Source organism: Cupressus sempervirens, chromosome 8 (assembly GCF_028749045.1).
Source record: "Cupressus sempervirens isolate cs-2001-9-10 chromosome 8, ASM2874904v1, whole genome shotgun sequence".
NCBI lineage: Eukaryota > Viridiplantae > Streptophyta > Pinopsida > Cupressales > Cupressaceae > Cupressus > Cupressus sempervirens.
This window is the reverse complement of record NC_143125.1, coordinates 196,469,072-196,488,997: the sequence shown is the minus strand read 5'-3', so window position 1 is coordinate 196,488,997 and position 19,926 is coordinate 196,469,072.

Sequence of the window (19,926 nt, the reverse complement as noted above, 5' to 3'; positions counted from 1 at the left end):
ATCAATCATATCTTCTCTTATTTTCTCTAGGTTAGTTAATTTAGCATCATATCTAGTTTTAGAGCAATCCTTAAAATTGGTCATGACACTAGCAGAGAGATATGTTCCCGAAGAAAGGGTCAACAAGAGCATAACTAGAGAGATCATCTTAGATCTTCAACCCAACAATATAGAGAAGGTGTTCCATCTTCCAAGGGTGATTTGATTTATCAGATTGGCCTATCACCAAGCTGAGAGATGGTACAAGGAAAATATTGATGAAGCTTCTAAAATCATACAATCATCATACCTCATCGAGAATACTCCTCTAGAGCAAAAAGAAGGTAAATTTGACATGACAAGAGGATATATAAAGGAGGATATCGAGTATTCAATCATTATGTTGAGCAGAGTCATCAGTTTTCCCACTTTTGGACACTTGAACATATGGATGGTCCATTTCATTGAGACTATCAAGATGGAAAAGATGTCAATTGATTGGGCTTCCATTCTCAGTGAGAACTTGCATGAGCAGCTGGTGGTAGTGAAGGATAATAGAAAATTTTACATGACATCATACTTGGTGTACTTGTTAGCTGCAATGGCGATGGATTATCTAGGGCTCTATAAGAAGGGTAGCATGCAAGATGCAAATGCATGACCCTACATTGTATATCCTCAGTTAGTGAAGAAGAAGCTTTCAGAGAAAAGCAAAGAATATATAATTGTGAATGATGCTTTCATATTCGCAATAATTTGGTTCATAGAAGGGGATTATGTGAAAAGGATGTCAGAAGAGGCAATTTCTAGGATATCAAAAGTTGGAGCCTATTACATCCAGTTTCATACATTCACATATTTAAGGATAGTGAGTACAACTATCAACCCCAAAAAGCTCCCTAGGTATCCTAGTGATTGACTCATTCTATTGGAGATCACTTGACAACTCTTTTCTTCATATATAAAGTTAGAAAACAACACAAAATATATTGGGTATGGCCTATCACCACAAGACCTTTCAGTGTGGTGCAAAGACAAGACATTCTGTCTTTTGAGTGTGAATGGAATCAATATCCCTTGGAAGAATATAATTCTCCATGAGCTTATTTTCACAACATTGGAAGAGTGAAACATCTAGCTGGTAAGACATTCCAATATGAAGATGCAATTGAGGATCACTGGATGAATGTAGTAGATTACTATGACGTCTACATAAGGGATTATTGTAGGATGACTCTATATCTAGCAAAGAGTGCTTTAAAGATAAAGATTCCATTGAAGATCATGCAACAAGATATTGAGGATCTCCTCAATGCATTTTTCAATAGGGACAAGATTGGTGATAGGCCTATTATGAATACTAAGATTGACAAAGAAGAGAACTCAAACATAAATCATAGGGTGAGGCGCACCATCAAATTGACAAAGGATTGGATCAAGAAACCTTTCAAACTTGATCCAATTCCTCAAATAGTAGTCTTTCATGCTCAAGCTTGCCCAACTAAAGGTTGAGGAGCTAAGGTCATAGTGCCTACATTCACAGCCTAGTCACTAGTGAGACCCAAGATAGTACACCAACTTAATAGACCAACTGGATATTACAAGGCTCAAAAGGGTAAACAGAAGAGGAAGGGAACTTCTCTTAAATAGACTAAGCTAGAAGGGGAAGAGACTCAGACACCTCCACAATAGGGAGAAGAAAATGTACAAAGGCCAAAGAATGTGGAAGCTACACAAGCCCAAGAGGATCCCCAAGTGCCACTAGCTAAACAAGGCCAAGGAGAAGCAAAAATTGAAGTACAAAAAGTATCCCTACCTCAACAAGTAGAACAACCCTCCCATTCCATGCCTAAAAGAAGAAAGATAAAGACTTCGGTAAAGAGGCATGCCTATGGGGTACTGAATTGGTCGAGGATAAGATAAGAGATACTCCAACCAATCAACCTCAATAGGAGGATTGGAGTCAACTGCCACCTAACCCACAAGGACCTGAGGTAGCTCCATTATCCCTAGTACAAGTCACATTCATTTTAGACAAGGGATCAGCTACCCCTCTTCCTCCAAGCACTGAAGGAGAATAGGTTTAGGTAGAGCAAGAGGAAGAGCCAAAACAAACATCTACCAAGGAAGTGTCAAAAGAAGGGTAGATAAGTAAATAGCCTTAGCAACTTCCCAAGATAGAGGTAAGGACTATGGACTCTACGAACACAAAGACTCCTAGTACAGATCTCATACAAAAGGAGAAGACTCCAGAAAAGGGAGATAAGAGAAAGAGCATAGTAGAGCAGATGCCTTTGTCCTCAAAAGGAAAATCTCCATTGGAGCATATCCCAAGGTGGCTGAGGAAAGAAGTAATAAGAAATAAGAAGCAACAATTCACCATAGAGGAAGAGGATAGGATGGAATTGATTGAAGTCCTAAGGAAGCCTAGTTCACCCCTAAAAGATGCATGGGCATTAGCCTTTTTCATGAGTGATTAGAGCCAAGACCTATTTGCTCACATAGCTATCCCTTCTTTGTATTCAAATGTTGAAGAATTGACTCCACAAGATTATCAGATCAGGGAGGTCATGCTTGGAAAACCAACCTTGGATACTATTAAACTAATGGTTACAACCAGAATAAAAGAAGTATTTAGGAGCTTGGAGTAGGATGGGGCAGAATTAATAACACTTTGGCGACAAAATGAGATCCTAAAAGGATATCTAAGTGAAATTCTTGGTCCCCTAGATCCCACAAACTGCAAGGAACCTTGAACATGACAATCGAGAGAAGAGATAGGGGTACAAGTCAATTAGATCCATTTTTGAGAGCTTGTCAACAGTGGAGAGAAAGTTTTAAGGAAAAGTGTGTATAGATCAATCAGGGGAATTTGAAGCTGTTACACGTTATGTAGGAGAATGTGGATAGGCTAGTAGCCATTTTGAATCAATATTTTGGTTTGATGGACGAAGTACATACTTGGGGCAAGGATTTGTAGGCATTATAGGCAATTAAAGGCCAAAGGTATCAAATGTCAATGAAGATATATATAGTTGAGGAGTTAGACAAGATTGATGATTTTATTGAAAAGATTGCTGATGGTAAAAGTAATGGAGACATTACATGCAGAGATTCACAGCCTCAAGGATCAAATCCAAGAGCAAATTTTGGAAGCTAAGAAGCATTACAGTGATACGTGCTTAGACATTTTTGAGGATGACATATGGGAGGAATTAATAAAGGTAGAGGTAGTAGTAGAATAATTCTAAATTTTTTTTGAGGAAGCTACTAATGATGATGATGATATCAGGTAGGCATTCAGGATAGAAGAGGCTTTATTAGATTTGGATTTAAAATTAATGATTTTGCGGAGACTTGTATTGAGGTTGGCAACTACAGGTAGAAGGTGAAAGATAAATATGAGGCCTTAGACTTGATAGATATGGATCAAGTCACTGAGATAACTAAGAAATTCAAGGGCAAATATCTAGACATAGCTCTGGTATAAAGGGGAACAAAACCCAAAAGCTAGAATTTCAATTTTTGACACTTGATGAAATTTTGCATATTTTAGAACCTGCCTTTGATATGTGCTAGTGTGCTACTATGCCAGGTATGCAGGTGCACTTTTTCAATGGAGTTTTGAAAGATTTTGAAGAAGTTAGAGGTGCACTAACAGTTAGTTGCTAGTTCTAAAATTAGAGCATTCCATGCATTAGAAATGCATTCTGATAGTAGTTTAACTCCGACAGACACCTAGAAGATGACGCTTCCATTTTTGACATTTCTAGACACTCCTACATCAATTGAAGGCTCTCTCTCTTTATTATTTTCTTTGTTTTAAGACATGTAAAGGCTCATGCATCCAATTAATGATATACATATGTATGGAGTCCTACTAAGCACTAGTTAGAGAGTTATTTTATACATAATTAGTTTTGTTTTATTAGTTTAGAGGCATATGTTTGCATAACGATATCTCTCACCCTCAACACAAATTGAGGAGAAGATTTCTTATAAATTTAGGAATGTAATATGTATTCCAAGCCACCATTATTTTGAAGCAATAATATATATTTTTGGTGTTCGCACTTGGAGTGTAGTGATTCTTGCCTAAATATTGTTCATGAAGTGTAATTGATCATATAGTTTTATTGCGTTGTTCTAGTTGTGTGATCTTTTAATTCTAGTGTTTGCTACAATTCTATGAATTTTGTTGATGTACTTAGTTCGAGAAGAGATCACCATATTGTTCTTGCATAGCTTTTCATCTTGAATGAGTGCACTTTCCATGGCCTTGAGATTTGATGAAAAGTGAAACATCTTATGGTTACTGAATTTTCATCGATGATTGCATCAGTGCAATTAAGGAAGCATTGCTCCTATTTTGATTAGTTACCCACTGATCTTTTTGAAAGCTTAACTCGCAGACAAATTGTTTTTGTGGCTTATGTCCATTTGGATTTTACTTTCATGTTATTTTCTTAAACTTCTTATTACCCTACCTTCATTATTTTCTTTATTAATCCCTTGTTTAAATTAGGAATTCATATAGTTGCATTGTTAGATTGCATACATCATAAAAATAGAAATATATTTAAAAAAATTCTTTTTGTGTGTTTTACCCTTTTGAAATAGAAAACAAATTCTACATCTTATCTAAATTGTTATATGAACCAGATAAGGCCTTCTCGTTAACACGCACATTTATCTTCAACTGAGCAGATTCCAATAGGTCTCAAGATCACCCAGAACCTTTGAGTTGATCCTAGATTAGCTTTTTAGGAGATGAGTTTAAAAGGATTCCTACCATTAAGGATCATGCAAAATGACAGATCAATAGATCCTTAGGGTAATGACTTTGGAGATTATTTTGTAAACAAAGTTACAAAGACTGATAGGGTGGAAAACATCTGGGGAGTTATCCCTAGCCTTCTTAGGAATGAGACTAGAAAGGTGGAATTAAGCTCTTTTAAGAGGCATCTGGCTCCAAAAAATTCCATAACAACATCACACACATCTTTACCAACAATATTCCATTACTTTTGGAAAAAAACCAAAGGGAAACCATCAGGGCCTAGTACTTTGTCACCTTCAAAGGAGAAGACAGCTTTATGAATTTCAATAGTGGAGGGGATTGCAATTAAAACATAATTATGATGGTTGAAAATTATGGAATGAATAATTTCTAGCAAATAACCTTGGCTAACATCACAAAAAATTTGGTCCTTTGAGAACAATGATGAGAAGAAGTCTTTCATTTTGATAGTTATATCGTCCTCATTAGTGAACTCTTCTTGTTCAATCTTGAGGCTAGTAATTCTATTAGCTACTTTGTGCTTCAAGGTGGTGATGTAAAAGTATCAAGAATTACAATCCTCTTCCTTAATCCAGATAGCCCTAGATCTTTGTCTCCAAAATTATTCTTCATAGGACATGACATTATGGAGTTTTGAAAGAGTTTCATTCTCCACTTTGACAAGCTCGTTCAAGTAATCAGCAACTTGAATTTTCTCCTGGGTTATCTGAAGGTCCTTTTGGAAAACCTCTTTATTTTTTAAAATATCACCAAAAGAAGACTTGTTCCATACTTTAACTCTATCTTTGACAATTCTAAGTTTTTTAGCAATTCTATACATGGTAGTTCCATCTACTTTTGTTTTCCACCAAGAATGACAGACTTCATTAAAATCCTTGTGTTGTATCCATGTTTTTTCAAATCTGAAGGGAAAATGTCTTTTCTTACCAATTGGATCAGAAACAAAGACAAGGGGGAAAAGGTCTGAAGCAATCTTGGAAATGGACAACAAAGAACAATTCCAATCCTAAATCCAGTTATTTGAGGCCAACACTTTATCAAACCTTGCTTGAATGTAGTTCTGACTATACCTTTTGCTAGACCAAGAAAACTCAATCCCTTTAAGGTCAAAGTCAATAAGACCTACCTTGTTAATAAAATCCAAAAGGTCCATTCTACCTTCTAGATTAGTAGTGTTACCTCCTTTTTTCTCATGATCATAAAGAGGAACATTAAAATTTCCCATGAAGAGACAATTGGGTTCAACAAATTTGTTCTTTAGTTCCTTCAGATTTGACCATAAATACTTCCTAGCTTTGGCAGAATTAGGAGCATAGATGTTGACTAAGATCCAATCATAATCACAATTAATATAATGGAACTTAATCATAGTAAAAAATGTATTCTCCACAAGATTGGTACCAGTAATATAAGTTTCATTCCAGAGAATAAGAGTGCCACTAGAGGCACCTTCAACACTTCTAGCTGTTAGACCACAATACTTAAAAGCTTTAAAGTTTTTTTCTTTTTCTTTGGACATCTTGGTTTCTTGAATAACAAGAATGTTGGGTTTGTGGTCTCTAGCAAGATTTCTAACAATTTCCATTTTATGAGGACCATTGAGTCCCCTCACATTTCATGTAATGAACTTCATATCTTACCTGGGGAAAATTGAAGGATGGTATTCTGTTTGCCATCCTCTATACCTTGCAAGCTCTCTTGAGCTTTGACAATTAAATTTTCCATTCCTACCCCTTTTCTTTGGGGAACTAGATGCAACGATGAAGGATGAGAAACTAACATCTATAGTTTTTCTTCTAGTAGCTCTAGCAAGAGTTAATAAAACCCCTCCAGAATTCTTTGGATTAGCTTTCTTAGTTGCCTTGGTAGCCTTAGATTCTTTATATTATTAGTGAATAATAGAAATGGAATGTTATTGTGAGCCTTTCTATTATTTCTTGTTAATCACATAAAATCTTTTTTAATCAGCTTATATGACATTATTGTGCATATCATCTAGAAGATTAGTTTGGAGCAATTCATAGTAGAGAAATCCCTTGCTACCTTTGGTTTGAGAACTTCTCCCTACATTGGAGTTACTAGGCAAGTAAACATATCTGAATGCTTTTGTTATTAATCCTTGTCTTTAAAGTTATCATTCCATGTATTTATGACATTAATGTAGATGATAGTATTACCATTTCATATTTGTTTATAGTATAGGAGGACTGATTGATTTTACACTGTGTGTGTTAGAGTAAGTTTATTTATTCACATGCATGAGCCATAGTATTTTCTATATTACTATTTTAGAAGATCAATTGTGACTCAAAAATTTAAGGTACGAGATGTAATATATTGAATTTCTAATTTTCTTTCCATTTTAATATTTAAAAATCTACTTAAAAAATTTTAAGAGATGATTACTGAAGAATATGCACCAAATTGGATCTAACCTACCATAGAATTTTTTGAGATTACATTATCAAACCCTTCTACCCTTGGAAGACCACTTTCTAGTCTATGACATGTTACAAAACATTTAGAATTTTACTCCTCAAGTGATCTCATCCATTTCTCTATACATTTTTTGAAATGTTATCATACATATTTTGTTTTGTTTCTATTTGATGATAAGCATGAAGAGGAAAATGATTTCTGGAAAGGGTTTTGAATTATTTGAATCCATGTGTTATTTGACTAAAGCCTCCCTAACACTTTGTAAAAATAATTTATTAGTTTTACTAATATCCTTGAAATAATACCTGACATTAAAAAACACCTAATCATATATACACAACCACTATATCTATGCAAAAAGAAAGAATGCTTCCAATGATAATAGAAATAGAGGTTGCACCTGGTAGTAACATTTCATAATCCATGTGATGACATCTTGCTCAGTTCCTTCCAATTATATTTGAAAGAATTTGGTTGAGCATCTTCAAGTTTTCAACTTCTTTTTAAGATTAGAAACAAAAAATTTCTACTTCAATTAAAACAATAGAGTATACAATTCTAAGACTAGGGTGGACGTTAATAGGGGTTTGAAAACCACTTTCAATTCTAGTAGAGAGAGGGAAGATAAAAATCAATGAGTTAAGTAGAGGTTAAGAGGAAAAAGAGATTTCCTGTAATATGAGCATTGGTAGGTACCAACAAAGGGGCATAGCCAGAATAGAGACAAAACACTATAATGGAGCCCTAAGAAATTATCTTCTTTTTCTTTTGTTTGTTCTCTCATATTTCTATGAGGTTTTTAATTTTTAATTGCATTTTTTTTCTCCTACACGGTTTTCTATTGCCAGTCACCTCAATGCAAGTGATTGATTCTAATATTTAGGTTTTAAAACATTAAAGTTTAGTTCAAGTTAGAATTTCCTAAATTAGCCTAAATGACTATTACACATGCATGAAATCCTAACACTTGGGAAGGAATAGTATCTTATGTTGGCTCATTATTTAAGCTCTTTCATTGGATGTCATTTAGGTGTACAATTTGACTTTATAGTAATGTTAAATAATATATTTTAATATTTTATTTGTGATTTTATTTTTTACTATAAATATATATATTTCAACAATTTGGATAAGCTTTAATCTTTGAATAAGGTTTAATAATAATATTTTGAAAAAAAATAACTAATAGACAATTATTAGTTGAGAAATTTATTTGAAATGGTATGACATTGATAGAGGATAGACTCCGTAATATTGTCACTCCATCTACATATCAATTAAGATAATTATGCTAAGTATCTACTATCTTCAAACACATGCAACTTAGTTATAAAATTAAATATCTTCAGCAATGTGTCATTTCATGACTCTTCATTAATTATTTTTTCATTGAATTGATTTTTTCCTTTTATTTTTCAATATTACCAGTCATCTATAGCATAATACATACACCCTTCTCTCTTGCCCCTCTTTCTTCCATATGCTCATATGACATTCATTTGTCAAAATAATTTCAGACTATGCTTTGAGTTAAGCTCATCTGAATTTCATGTCTATATAGAAATAACTAGAGCCTTTAGTTGTTTTTGCTCCAACTATATAGAAATGAATTAATTTTTGAAAAAAGGGAAACAATTGTTTTTTAAAAATTATTCTTTTAGGCTCCTCAGTTGCCCAAGATTGGAGATTGGGGTTTTATCATAGATCAGACTTTTGAAGATCTTGTCTAAAAAATTCCTCATTGCACTCATGTCTAATTCTGAAAAATTCTTGTGCTTCAACATATTTTTTATCATGAGTAGAATCATCCACAACATATTCTAGCATACTCCATGAATAGAAGACTGTGGTTAGCAACCATCATAATATTTTGTCAATTTCTGAAGCAATCAAAAAATGAATTCTTTTCTTTATAGTATTGACCTGAAATGAAATTTTTTATAATGAAAACAAGGTATTTCTAAAGATAGTGCCATGGCTACAAATAAAACAAAAAGGACATCCGATAATTAAGAATATGATGCATGGATGTTTATGGAAACTTGGGCCAAAGGCACACCCAGTTACCAAAGCCACCTACAAAAATAAACACAATGGAAACACAACATAGAGAACAACAACCAAATAAGATAGAAGAGAAAAACACTTATTGATTCATCAAGTTATCAACATACATGCCCAGCTGTGAGGCCTTCTAGGTTATGGCCAACAAACTTTGATCTTCAATGATGATCTTCACATTCTAACTCTTCAAACAAAACTATTCCTTCTCTCTAACCCCTCCCTAAAACTCGATCCTAGACCTCCTTAAATACTAGTGTGGCCATAGGTCAGCATATCACAAAAATTAAATCATGCATTAAATGAATGCACAACCACAAGTCAGCTAGCAACAATTATTAAATATAAATACCAAAATTAAATATGTTTAAAGTCAACCCAAATTGGAACCAAACATAGATAACTTTCTCAAAGAAGGACCAAGATAAATATTGTCACTCGACAATGCTTGAAACATACAAAACTCGGCACCAATAGGAACTCAACACCAAAAAGAACTTTGCACCAAGATGAACTCGACACATACTAGGAACTTGGAACCAACAGAAACTTGACAATGCTTGGCACTACAATTCAGTTAACACTATGAACTTGGCAACAATAGAGAAACATGATAAACATGTAGGATAGGAATGCAAACTAGGATGTTCCTGCATCAGACAACCGGGGTTGAAATAAATGATTCTCCTAAATCATGGAATTGACACAACCTAAGTTGAATCCAACTCAGATTGGGAAATCCATGTAGCATCTCCAGCTACTTTGTTCTTCCACTTCATCAAATACTCATAGTAATATTTTCCTCTTGTGCTTTTACGAACTCTCTAACCCAATAGTTGTTTGATCTCTTCAATATGCTTCTTAGAATAATCATCTAATACAACAAATTCATCATCTGACTCATGATACTTATACAAATTAACAAAATTGAATGTAGGAGATATATCCATGTCATTAGGTAGCTCAACCTTATAAGAATTACCACTATCAAACTTCATCAAGATCTTACAAGGTCCAAACTTCTGCAGCTTAGTATATGTTCCACTAGAAAATCTACCTTTCTTCAAATGAACCATCACCTCATCACTAACTTCAAAAATGTGATGTCTTCTAGACTTATCAACATTCTCCTTATACTTCTAATTACTTTGTTCCAACCTTAACTTCACTTCCTTATGCAAAGAATCCAAAAAAATAGAAAAGTTTTCCCCTGCATCATTTCTCTTTTCTTCACAAGTAACATCCCTCAACTTTGATATTTCTCTAGGCTACATTCTAGTAAAAATCTCAAAATGTGTTTTCCTTGTACTCCTATTCACAAAATTGTTGTCTTAAAATTTAGATTGTGCCAATGCTAGCTCCCAATTATATGGTTTATCTCCAACTAAACATCTCATCAAATTACCCAAGCTTCTATTCACAACCTCTATCTATCCATCTATTTGTGGATGGAATGTAGAACTAAACTTCAACTTAATACACATCTTCTTCCACAAAGTCCTCCAAAAGTAACCAACAAACTTAGTATCTCTATCAAAATTAATACTTCTTGGTAATCCATGCAATCTAAAAATCACTTTAAGGAAAATTTTAGCAACATTCTCGACATCTAATGTCTTCTTACATGGTATGAAATGAGCCATCTTAGAAAATCTATCCATAACAACAAATACAGAATCATACCCCTTTATTGTCTTGGGTAATCCAAGACCAAAATCCATAGTGATGTCACTCCAAGGTTTCTTAGGAACAGAAATAGGTGTATACAAACTAGTATTATGACTTACTCCTTTTGCAACTTGGCAAACTCCACAACTCCTTACAAATTTCTAAACATCCTTATACATTTGTGGCCAATAATACTTGTCCTTCAACAAACTCAATGCCTTATCAATTCCAAAATGCCCAACCAATCTGCCACAATGTTTTTCCTTAATCAAAGTAACTGTCATAGAACTTCTAGGGATACACAATTGAATTCTTTTGAACAACATACCTTCTTGAATGAAATACTCATAATACTTACTCATGTGACCTAACAGATTTTGTGCTCTTCACTCTCTCCATGCCTCAAAAAAATCAGGGTCAATATCATACAATACTTTCATCTCATCAAAACCAACAACTTCAACCTTAATCTTGGTCAGCAAAGAATGTCTTATGTTCAATGCATTAGCAGCTCAATTAGTAACTCCACTTTTATGCTTAATCACAAATGTGAAACTCTGCAACTACTCAGCCCACTTCATATGTCTTTCATTCAACTTATGTTGACTTCCCAAGTACTATAAAGCTTTATGATCAATATACAACACAAACACCTTAGGAATAAAATAATGTCTCCATTTCTTCAAGGCTTGAACAATAGCATAAAAATCTTGATCATACACATAATACTCCTTTTAGCATTATTCAACTTCAAACTAAAGAAACCATCAAGTTTACCTTCTTGACTCAATACATCTCCTATTGCACTACCACTTGCATCACATTCAACTTGAAATACCTTATTGAAATCAAGAAAAGCCAATATTAGGTAACTCAACAACCTTTTGTTTCAAAGTCTCAAAACTCTCCAAATGAAATCCTTTTTGTCTCCCCTCATTGTCTTAGTCATAACATTACAAAAAAAATTACAATTCTTTATAAACTTCTTGTAAAAACTCTCCAAATCATGAAATGATCTTACCTCACCCACATTCTTAGGTGTAGGCCATTCCAAAATTTTTTTAACCTTCTCAAGATCCATTCTTAAACTATTAGATGAAATCAAAAATTCCAAATACAAAATCTCCTTTTGCATAAAAGAATACCTTTTCAATTTAATCATCAACTTCTCCTCTTTCAATTTTTGTAATACTTTCCTAACATGCTCAAGATGTTCTTCCTTACTCTTATTGAATATCAAAGTATCATCAAAATAAAAAATCACAAACTTACCCAAAAATCTCTTAAGAACCTCATTCATCAACCTCATGAAAGTATTAGGTGCATTAGTCAAACCAAAAGGCATTACCAACCATTTATAAAAACCATATTTTGTCTTGAAACAAACTTTTCATTCATCACCTTCTCTAATTTTGATCTCATGATAACCACTCTTTAAATCAATCTTGGTAAAATACTTTGCTCCACTCAAACAATCCATTATGTCATCCATCCTTAGCAATGAAAACCTATATTTCACTTTGATCTTGTTAATAGCTCTAGAATTAGTACACATTCTCCATTCTCCATTCTTCTTAGGTGCTAATACAATAGGTATAGCACATGGACTCAAACATTCTCTTATCAATCCTTTATGCAACAACTCATGCACTTGTTTGTTAAGTTCCTCATTCTCTGTAGGTGTCAATCTATATGGTGCTTTATTTGGAAAACTAGCTCTAGGAATCAAATCCATACAATGACTTATACTTCTTGTTGGTGGTAAACCATCAGGTATATCCTCTACAATAATCTCCTAGTACTCATTCAACAAATTTTCAATTTCTCCTAGTACTCAGCCACTATCAGTTTCTACTGCCACTCAGTTTTCACTAGTTGTTACTCAGTCACCACTATTTTATGTCACTTGATTTCTCCTGGCACAACTCAGCCTCTTAGGAAATATAGAAAAAAAAACTTGATTCTTCTTCACTTCTTTTTCAAATTGCTTCCATTAACCATGCAAATTCCCACATTGGTACAATTAACCTCATCTGGACTTTTAACCAAAGGAAACAATATTTTCTTTCTTCCATTCACCCAAAGAATATATTGATTACAACTTCCATCATGTATGTCATATCTATCATATTACCAAGGTCTACCCGAAAAAATATGACAATAGTCCATAGGCATAATATCACACAAAACTTCATCAAAATAATGTCCAATCTTGAACTTCACAATACATTGTTCACTTACCAATATATTATGCTCGTCCTTGATCCATGAAACATGATATGGTTTAGGATGCTTTAGCATCTACAACTACAACTTTTTAGCCAAGTCTTTTGATGCCAAATTTGTTGAACTTTCATTGTCAATGATCACGTTGTAGCATTTTCTGGCCATGTTACATCTGGTCTTCAAAATATTTCTCCTTAGAACAAGTTCCTTATCACTTCCCTTATTACATAAGATTCTTCTCATCATCATATTTTCTCTAGCCTTGGGTCCACTTAGTGAATCCTCAATATCTCCTTGAACCATATCATTTATGATACCTTGTTCATTCTCAAAGGATCTACACTCAAAGGATCTATGCCCTTCTTTGCCACATCTGAAATAATTACCATGAAAACCACCTCTAGAATAAGAATTATCTCTTCCTCAATAAGAACTAGTACCTCCTTAGTAAGAACTATCACCTTTCCACTCAGTATTTTCTTTATCATCATTCTTCCATTTAAAATTTCCCTTATCTTGTTTAGAATTGTCAGATCTGCCAGCTTCTCCATAAGATATGTACCTCTTTCTCTCTAGAATCTACCACCTCTACCTCTTTGTCTTTGTTCATGCTTCTTTGTCAATCTTTGTTTAGCTTTCAAGGCATATTGATATGCTTTCTCCACACTTTCCAATTTCACAAAACTTATCTTATCTTGAATCTCAAATCTCAATCCATTTAGGTGCCTTGCAATTTTCTCCACATCATCATCCACATGTCCAAATATGATTTCCAATCTATAGAATTCCTCAGTATACTCCTTCACAATCATGCCCCTTTGTTTCAAATTCTACATCTTTCTCAACAAGCTAACTTGGTAATCAGTAGGAAGGAACTTTGTCTTTACCTTGTTCACCATTTTCAGCCAAGTCTTGATCTTCTCATTTCCTCTCCTTTCTCTATTATTTTGCAAATTCTCCCACCACAGTGAGGCATGACCCTTCAACCTAGTAACTGCAATTTTCACCTTCCTATTATCAAGAGTGTTTTCAAACTCAAAGAAATTCTCCATATCAAAGATCCATTAATCCAACATAGCATTGGTGTCCAATTTTCCATCATAAGGAACAACTTCTGTAGTAGGCTTTGAATGTGCCCTAAACAATACTCTCAACAATCTTGCCTCATCTTGATCTTCTTCAGGTTCTGGATTAGGTTTTGGTCTATTGCACTTCATCATCACTCACTCACATCATCAAGATATGCTCCTCTCCTTCGGGCTATTTCCACAACATCTAATCTGGCTAGGATATGTCTCAATGTATCCAATATGACATTGTCAGTATTTCCTTTACCTCAAACCATCGTTATAATCAAGTTCCAACAATATTGTAACCCTCTGCAAGTTATAGGTCAAATTCTCAGATCTGCTACCCTACAACCAAATCAACTTAGGGATCTACACAATCTAATATCCACAAGGGAGAACCTCGAGCTCTGATACCACCTAACGTAGGGAGGCTTATGGAAACTAGGGAAAAAGGTACACCTAGCTACCAGAGCCACCTGTGAGAGTAAACATAGCAGAAACACAAAATAGAGAACAACAACCGAAGGAGATAGAAGAGAAAAGTACTTATTGATTCATAAAGTTATCAACAAACATGCCCGGGTGTGAGGCCTTCTAGGTTACAATCAAAATTTTTTGATCCTCAATGATGATCTTTGCATTATAATTCTTCAAACAAAACTATTCCTTCTTTCTAACCCCTCCATAAAACTTGATCCAAGACCTCCTTAAATACTAGTGCGGCCACAGGGCAGCCTATCACAGAAATTAAACCCTACATTGAATGCATGCACAACCACAAGTCAGCTAGCAACAATTATTAAATATAAATATCAAAATTAAATACGTGCAAATTCAACCCAAATTGGAACTAGACATAAACAACTCGGTTGAAGAAGGACCAAGACAAATACTATCACTCAACAATGCTTAGCACATATGAAACTTGTCACCAACAAGAACTTGATGCTAATAGGAACTCGACACATACTAAGAACTTGACACCAATAGGAACTTGACAATGCTTGGTAGTGCAACTCAAACAACACTATGAAATCAACAACAACTGAGAAACATGAAAACCATGCAAGATAGCAATGCAACCCTAGATGCTTCTGCATCAGAATAAAATAATTCTATATGTCCCATCAATAAATATCATAATATGTTTATAGGTGAAAGAATTTGGAAATGGTGTAGGTTAATTAAATTATCTAATTCATTATCGGGAAAATTTTCTTTGCCAACTAATGAGTTTGGGAAGAGGCCCAACTTAATAAGGTTTTTTTATTAGCATCTAAGAGGAAATATTTTTATTATAGGCATCAAGTTAGGTAGTGTCATAAATTGAGAGTATGATAATTATGATATCATTCATTCACTTTTTTATTTTCTGGTATCAAACATCAACTCGAGCCAGTCTTTGTATCATAATTTAATCTCATGCCAATAGATATTATGGTTCTTAATATTTTGAAAAAAGATATTATAACTTAATGTTCTATTAATGACATAAACAACCTTATATATATATATATATATATATATATATATATATATATATATATATATATATATATATATATATATATTCCCTCAATTTGATTTAGGCCAGCCATATACTTTTGTAAATGGATTCATAAGGTTTGGTCAAATATATAATAAATAATTTTATAATGGATTGCAAAGTGTAAGTAGAATGGGTAAACTAGATTCCAAAATAGCAAGACATTAATTTTAAATATGACATTTCATTTTTATCTTGGTGTGTATATAAACTATTAGATCTAGAAATGTATGTTGTGTGTAAAGTAATAAATCATTCTTGAATTTTTCCCTAAGAAAGCACTCCAAAAACTTACAAAACAGAAAAGAAGATACAATGAATACAATCCATCTTATGCTTTAAATTATTTTTATCTAAATGTTAGAAAAATAGAAAGCATTGAAAAAGTAAAAGAAAAGAAGAGAAAATAAAAAAATTATGTGTATAAAAAATGTGATTAAACTTCAATAATGCAAAAATGTAAAAGAAATGCTTCAATGATTCTATAAATCTTAATCTTTCACAAAACAAACAATAAATACAACTGATTTGTTTGGGAAGAAAAATACCCCACTTCAAAAGTGCCAAAATATTGGAAACAAAAAAATTAAAATTATGACCTAAATTGTTTATTAGATGACATTAACAACATATTTGATAAAATTATAAATAAAAGTTAGAATTGCTTACTTTAAAAGTTGAGAGAAATAAAATAGGTCAACAAAACTTAAAAGTCAAGACAAAATATAAAAGATTAACTCTTTAATTAAGTTGGACCTATTTCTAAGTTAATTTAATATTTTAAACAATAGCATCTCACTTTTAACTGAGTATTAATTTTCAAAATATTCCCACTCTTTTATTTATGAATAAAATTTATCTTCAATACAATCAAATGTATATGAAATCATTATTCAATGTGAATTCAAGCCAATATAAGCTTTAAGAAAATTTGGCATCCAATTGTCACAAATCTATCTTGTGTCTATTTATTATATTGTAAAGAAGTAAATACATATTAATAAAGTACTTAGTTGGTATGGTCTACATGTAATTTATTTTTAACTAAAATGGTACATGGTTTCACTGATTCACTGATAAGTCCAACTCAACTTGATGTTTCATAGCATTACAATATCCACCCAAAAAAAAAATTGTGTGAAAATTATTTAATGCAATTGTGTTAAATACTTTGATCGGCTTGGCTTATCTTGATTAAGCTAAAAATGATGTCTAAATGAATGATTGTTTGTATGAGTTTCTACTAGGTCTTTATAATTTCCACATTGTTAACTATTTTATTTGAAGTTAGTTATTCATCCCTCACATGAATTCAACATCACATTGTTTATTATACCCATCACATGTTGAATATGCAAAACAAAGGACAACCATTATTTAGGAGTTGTCTATTTAGTTGAGTCAAGATTTTAGACATATATAGTTTTACTTTAAGTAACTTGCAAAAGAAGCCAGAGTCATCAATTCATAAGATTTAAGTACATTGTCCTCTTATATAAGATTAAATTACTCTTTTTTTGTCCTTCAATATATTATCCAATTATATCTTTCTAGATCAACATAACGATTTCATCTTGTTGAGGTGCAATAGTTAAGATTGATCCTCAATTTTGTTTGAGGCCTACAAAATTTGTGTGATATTGCTCTAATTTAAGAACCCATTATAATAGTGGGGTTACTCTTTAACTTGTAGAGATATTTCTTACAAATCCATCCTATGAGGATACATTTCAACGTGCACTATCATGCCAAGTTGTTAGTTTGGATGTTTAAACCCGAGTCTCCAACATAAGAATCCAATGACTTAACCTCTTGGACTTGACATCTTTAACAATCATATTTAATTCACTAATTCACATTAATTTTTAATTAATTAAAATATTATATATTATTAATCTTAGCATAGATGTATATTCTTTATATATGAACTATGTGTCTACCAGGTGTCAACATCAATGGATATTTGAAATTGAAATATTTGTATCTTAAATTGTATATGTATTTATGTTCACACAGTTCTGATCCAGGTTGAATGATAGCTGAAATTTAAAATTTCTTTATGTTTGTCTCATGAATTCTTTGTAGCATCTTGGATTTCAATTATTTTAATTTGGTTGACCCACACTTGATTATTATGTACATTTTGTAGGAATTATTATATATTTAAATATAGATGTGCAAGCTATTAACATTGTTTTATTCATGGAGCTTGGTTAGTTGTTTACTAGTAAATAAGTTATCATTTACATCACATAGAATGGTGGGATCAACCATTGTAGAGAAGGAACTTGCCAAAAAGTTGTAGTATACAATATGAAATTGTGTACTCTACTATTTTGGTTTTTGAACCGATTACTTACACTTAATGGTTAGGATATCCCCATGTTCTCTAAAATATGCCTTTTTCTTTAGAGATCAAAGACAATCTTTAGAATAAACTTGGAAATTTTGGAATTCTTTCGTATTAAATGTATTGTTGATTTTGGTCTAGATTCCAAGTTTTATCAAAAATTAATTGGTAAATTTTATATAAAAATAGGAAGTGATCCATTGATGGTTCATGTTATTCCCTTCATCACATGGAAATTGTGGAAACAATATCCTAGTATTAAAGGAAAAAACTACCTTTTTGCTAAGATTGGCCTCTTTGTTGAAAGAAGAATCTAAGATGGAGAAGTACAATTTCTCATAAGCCAAGGATTATAAAATTTGAAATAATTTTCATCCACTTAGATTTTTTTGGCTCAGCCCTGTTGACAGTAACAGTAAAATATTATATCTAACAAAGGGAAAAGGACATTCATAATATGTAATTTATGCATTTTTTTCTATGATATTGTCTTTGATAGGGTGTGTTCATCTCTCTTCACCTTTGACCCTTAAGAAAATAATTCTTGCACATACTTCATGATATCAGTTCTGTGAGCAAACCTTTTATGGGAGCTCATGAATTGATCCTGTATTTTATGAGCCCACATACATTATTTCATTTGAAGATGTGCACAATTAGAGAGATGAGTGCGATGATCTATTCGTAGTCTATTCTCTTGATCTAGGTGTTGTAGTTCATAACACTATCAATAGAGTTGGATTCCACTTGTATGTTTGTTTAATTTTAAAAAATATAATTAATACCCTTGGATGTTCTACTTAGTAAGTTTGACCAAAGATTTCCTCAATCGATTGCTTCAATATGTGTCTTCCATCAATCATTGTCCTTTGAGTGCAAGGATCTACCTCTTCACAAATTTATGGTGATAGGTGTTTAAGGTTATTATAAGTTTATGTTTTTGCAGCATGTTCATATCATGATGAAAGCTCTTTAATTTAGCATAGTTTACAAATTGACAATCACATTGAGTGCTTCTGTCGATTATGATTTTGAAGCAATGGAGATGTAAAAGGCATATGTATTCAAACCCATTCATGGTGAGTTGTTAACGTATGATTATTAACATGGTTGATTGGATCATTGTCAACCATGACCTTAATTGGATCATTGTCAACCATGACTTTAACTGACTTAAAAGGTAAATGTTAAAATGTGTTAGTAAAATAGATTGTAGAAGAGAAATCATGTACATATAGAAAAATAAATCTACAAAACTCTTGATTAAGTCTCTTCGTGGTTTGTCAATGTATTAGGGATTATATCTTGATCAATTATTATTGAGATATTTAGAGATATTTAGTGTATTTATAAAATCTAAGTTCAAAGTTGTTTTATCTTAGAATTGGGTCAAAACAATGAGATGCCATTATAGGATTAGAAGCCTTCAACGAAAATGGGCATTTCATCAAACGATCAATATTTTTGTTAGATATACCTATTAAGCATTTAATTGTTCCATAAACGTTCTATTCAAATGTAGTTTATTTAAATCATGTGAAACATTGGGGATTTCACATCCAAGATGAGTTCCATTTTAAAAGTGATTTAGTATGATATGTTAAGTACCCATGTAGTATTTCCTTCAAATTGTAAGGGAAATATCAACAAATTATAGTACCATTATATAATCAAGCTTCTAGCATTTGGAATGGTAGTTCAAACAAGATTCTCTTATAGAATCTTCATTCTTGAAAATGAGCTTCTTAGAGGTTAATAATAGTAAAGAAGCTTAGAATTATTTTTT